Source organism: Calliopsis andreniformis, unplaced genomic scaffold (assembly GCF_051401765.1).
Source record: "Calliopsis andreniformis isolate RMS-2024a unplaced genomic scaffold, iyCalAndr_principal scaffold0052, whole genome shotgun sequence".
Classification (NCBI taxonomy): domain Eukaryota; kingdom Metazoa; phylum Arthropoda; class Insecta; order Hymenoptera; family Andrenidae; genus Calliopsis; species Calliopsis andreniformis.
The window spans coordinates 4,382,208-4,387,571 of NW_027480461.1; positions in this window are offsets into that span (position 1 = coordinate 4,382,208).

A 5,364-nucleotide genomic window follows, 5' to 3' on the forward strand; every position below is an offset into this window, starting at 1 on the left:
CAATCTTCAATCCTCAATCCTCAATCCTCAATTCTCAAACCTCAATCCTCAATCCTCAGACCTCAATCATCATTACTCAACCCTCAATCCTCGTCCTCAAACCACAACACTCAATCCTCAATCCTCAATCTTCAATCATCAATATTCAATCTTCAATCCTCATTCCTCAATCCTCAATCCTCAATCCTCTATCCTCAATGTTCAATCCTCAATACCCAATCCTCAATCTTCAATCCTCAATCCTCAATCCTCAATCCTCAATTCTCAATCCTCAATCCTCAATCCTCAATCCTCAATACCCAATCCTCAATCTTCAATCCTCAATCCTCAATCCTCAATTCTCAATCCACAATCCTCAATCCTCAGACCTCAAACATCAACACTCAACCCTCAGTCCTCGTCCTCAATCCACAACACTCAATCCTCAATCCTCAATCTTCAATCATCAATATTCAACCCTCAATCCTCAATACTCAATCCTCAATCCTCAATCCTCAATCCTCAACGATCAATCCTCAATACCCAATCCTCAATCTTCAATCCTCAATCCTCAATCCTCAATTCTCGATCCACAATCATCAATCCTCAGTCCTCAAACATCAACACTCAGCCCTCGGTCCTCGTCCACAATCCACAACCCTCAATCCTCAATCTTCAATCATCAATATTCAGGCTTCAATCCTCAATACTCAATCCTCAATCCTCAATCCTCAATGCTCAACGATCAATCCTCAATACCCAATCCTCAATCCACAACCCTCAATCCTCAATCCTCAATCTTCAATCATCAATATTCAGGCTTCAATCCTCAATACTCAATCCTCAATCCTCAATCCGCAATCCTCAACGATCAATCCTCAATACCCAATCCTCAATCTTCAACCCTCAATCCTCAATCCTCAATCGTCAATCCTCAACCCTCAGTCCTCAAACCTCAATCCTGAATCCTCAATCCTGAATCCTCAATCTTCATACCTGAGTCCTCAACAATCAGTTCTCAAACCTCAATGCTCAGTAGAATGTCCGCAATTCACAGTTTTCAACACTCAATACTCAATCCTCAATCCTCAATCCTCAATCCTCAACGATCAATCCTCAATACCCAATCCTCAATCTTCAATCCTCGATCCTCAATCCTCAATTCTCAATCCACAATCATCAATCCTCAGACCTCAAACATCAACACTCAGTCCTCGGTCCTCGTCCTCAATCCACAACCCTCAATTCTCAATCCTCAATCTTCAATCATCAATATTCAGGCTTCAATCCTCAATACTCAATCCTCAATCCTCAATCCTCAATTATCAACGATCAATCCTCAATACCCAATCCCCAATCTTCAACCCTCAATCCTCAATCCTCAATCGTCAATCCTCAGCCCTCAGTCCTCAAACCTCAATCCTCATTCTCCAATCCTCAATACCAAAACCTCAATCTTCAATCCTCAATCCTCAATCCTCAATTCTCAAACCTCAATCCTCAATCCTCAGACCTCAAACATCAATACTCAACCCTCAATCCTCGTCCTCAAACCACAACCCTCAATCCTCAATCCTCAATCTTCAATCATCAGTATTCAATCTTCAATCCTCATTCCTCAATCCTCAATCCTCAATCCTCTATCCTCAATGTTCAATCCTCAATTCCCAATCCTCAATCTTCAACCCTCAATCCTCAATCCTCAATCCTCAATTCTCAATCCTCAATCCTCAATCCTCTATCCTCAATACCCAATCCTCAATCTTCAATCCTCAATCCTCAATCCTCAATTCTCAATCCAAAATCCTCAATCCTCAGACCTCAAACATCAACACTCAACCCTCAGTCCTCGTCCTCAACCCACAACCCTCAATCCTCAATCCTCAATCCTCGATATTCAATCCTCTATACTCAATCTTCAGTCCTCTATCCTCAATCCTCAATCCTCAATCCTCAATCCTCATCGTCAATCTTCAATCCTCAATACACAACCTTCAATCCTCAATCCTCAATCCTCAATCCTCAAACCTCAATCCTCAACCCTCAGTAATCAACCCTCAATCCTCAATCCTCAATCCTCAGTCATCAATTCTCAATCCTCAATCTTCAATCGTCAGTCCTCAATCTTGAATCATCAATCATCAATCCTCAATCTTCAATTCTCAATTCTCAATCCTCAACCCTCAATGCTCAACCCTCAGTAATCAACACACAATCCTCAATCCTCAATCATCAATCATCAATTCTCAATCCTCAATAATCAATCCTCAACACTCAATCCTCAATGCTATATCCTCAATCCTTAATCCCCGATCGTCAAACCTCAATCCTCAACCATCAATCCTCAATCCTCAATTCTCTATCCTCAATCCTCAATCCTCAATCCGCAATCCTCAATCCACAATCCCCAATCGTCAATCCTCAATCCTCAACCATCAATCCTCAATCCTCAATCCCCAATCCTCAACCCTCAGTAATCCACACTCAATCCTCAATCCTCAATCTTCAATCGTCAACGCTCAATCCTCAATTCTCAATCCTCAATTCTCTATCCTCAATCCTCTATCCTCAATCCTCAATCCTCAATCCTCAATCCTCAATCATCATTCCCCAAACCTCAATACTCAAACCTCAATCCTCAATCTTCAATCCTCAATATTTAACCTTCAATCCTCAATCCTCAATCCTCAATCATCAATCCTCAATCCTCAAACCTCAATCTTCAATCCTCAATACTCAATCTTCAATCCTCAATCCTCAATCCTCAATCCTCAATCCTCATTCTCCAATCCTCAATACCAAAACCTCAGTCTTCAATCCTCAATCCTCAATCCTCAATTCTCAAACCTCAATCCTCAATCCTCAGACCTCAATCATCAATACTCAACCCTCAATCCTCGTCCTCAAGCCACAACCCTCAATCCTCAATCCTCAATCTTCAATCATCAATATTCAATCTTCAATCCTCATTCCTCAATCCTCAATCCTCAATCCTCAATCCTCAATCCTCAATCCTCAATACTCAACCATCAATCCTCAATTCTCAATACTCAATAGAATATCCTGAATTCTCAGGATGCAATACTCAAACCTCAATCCTCAACCCTCAGCCCTCATACTCCATCCTCAACACACGATCATCAATCGTCAATCTTCAATCCTCAATACTCAATCTTCAACCCTCAATCCTCAATCCTCAAACCTCAGTCCTCAACCCTCAGTCATGAATACTCAATCTTCAATACTCAATCCTCAATCCTCAATCCTCAATCCTCAATCCTGAATCCTCAATCATCGTTCCCCAAACCTCAATACTCAATCCTCAATCCCCAATCTTCAATCCTCAATATTTAATCTTCAATCCTCAATCCTCAATCCTCAATCCTCAATCCTCAATCCTCAAACCTCAACCTTCAATCCTCAATACTCAATCTTCAATCCTCAATCCTCAATCCTCAATCCTCAATCGTCAATCCTCAATCCTCAACCATCAATCCTCAATCCTCAATCCTCAATAGTCAATTCTCAATCCTCAATCTTCAATCCTCAACACTCAATCCTTAATGCTCAATCCTCAATCTTCTATCCTCAATCCTCAATCCTCAATCCTCATTCCTCAATCCTCAATCGTCAATCCTCAATCCTCAACCATCAATACTCAATTCTCAATCCCCAATCCTCAATCCGCAGTCGTCAATCCTCAAACCTCAGCCTTCAAACCTCAACCCTTAATCCTCAATACTCAATCCTCAATCCTCAATCTTCAATCCTCAATAGAATATCCTCAATGCTCAGTTTTCAATACCCAGTCCTCAACCTTCAATCGTCAGTCCTCAATCCTCAATCCTCAAACCTCAATCCTCAATCCTCTGTCCACGACACTCAATCTTCAATCCTCAATCCTCAATCCTCAATTCTCGAACCTCAATCCTCAATCCTCAGCCCTCAATCCTCAATCCTCTGTCGTCAATCCTCAATCCTCAACCGTCAATACTCAATTCTCAATCCCCAATCCTCAATCCTCAGTCGTCAATCCTCAAACCTCAACCATCAATCCTCAATCCCTAATCCCCAATCCTCAATCATTAATCGTCTATCCTCAAACCTCAATCCTCAACCCTCAATCCTCAATCCTCAATCTTCAACCATCAATCATCAATCCTCAATCTTCAATCCTCAACCCTCAATCCTCAACCCTCAACCCTCAACCCTCAGTAATCAACCCTCAATCCTCAATTCTCAATCCTCAATCATCAACTCTCAGTCCTCAATCTTCAATCCTCAACACTCAATCCTCAATGCTCAATCCTCAATCCTCTATCCTCAATCCTCAATCCTCAACTTTCAATCCTCAATAGAATATCCTCGATTCTCTGTTTTCAATACTCAGTCCTCAATCTTCAATCGTCAATCGTCAATCCACAATCCTCAACCATCAATCCTCAGACATCAATCCTCAGTCCTCAATCCTCAATCGTCAATACTCAATCATGAATCATCAATCATCAATCCTCAATCTTCAATCCTCAATTCTCAATCCTCAACCCTCAATCCTCAACCCTCAGTAATCAAACCTCAATCCTCAATCCTCAATCATCAATCATCAATTCTCAATCCTCAATCTTCAATCCTAAACGCTCAGTCATCAATGCTCAATCCCCAATCCTCTATCCTCAATCCTCAATCCTCAATTTTCAATCCTCAATAGAATATCCTCAATTCTCTGTTTTCAATACTCTATCCTCAATCTTCAATCGTCAATCCACAATCCTCAACCATCAATCCTCAGTCATCAATCCTCAGTCCTCAATCCTCAATAGTCAATACTCAATCTTGAATCATCAGTCATCAGTCCTCAATCTTCAATCCTCAACTCTCAATCCTCAACCCTCAACACTCAACCCTCAGTAATCAACCCTCAATCCTCAATCCTCAATCATCAATCATCAATTCTCAATCCTCAATCTTCAATCCTCAACGCTCAGTCCTCAATGCTCAATTCTCAATCCTCAATCCTCAATCGTCAATCCTCAATCCTCAACCATCAATCCTCAATCCTCAATCCTCAATCCTCAATCCTCAATCCTCAATCATCAATCCTCAATCTTCAATACTCAATCCTCAATCCTCAATCCTCAATCCTCAATCCTCAATCTTCAATCCTCAATACTCAGTCTTCAATCCTCAACCCTCAATCCTCAATCCTCAATCCTCAATCCTCAATCATCATTCCCCAAACCTCAATACTCAATCCTCAATCCTCAATCTTCAATCCTCAATATTTAATCTGCAATCCTCAATCCTCAATCCTCAATCATCAATCCTCAATCCTCAAACCTCAATCTTCAATCCTCAATACTCAGTCTTCAATCCTCAATCCTCAAT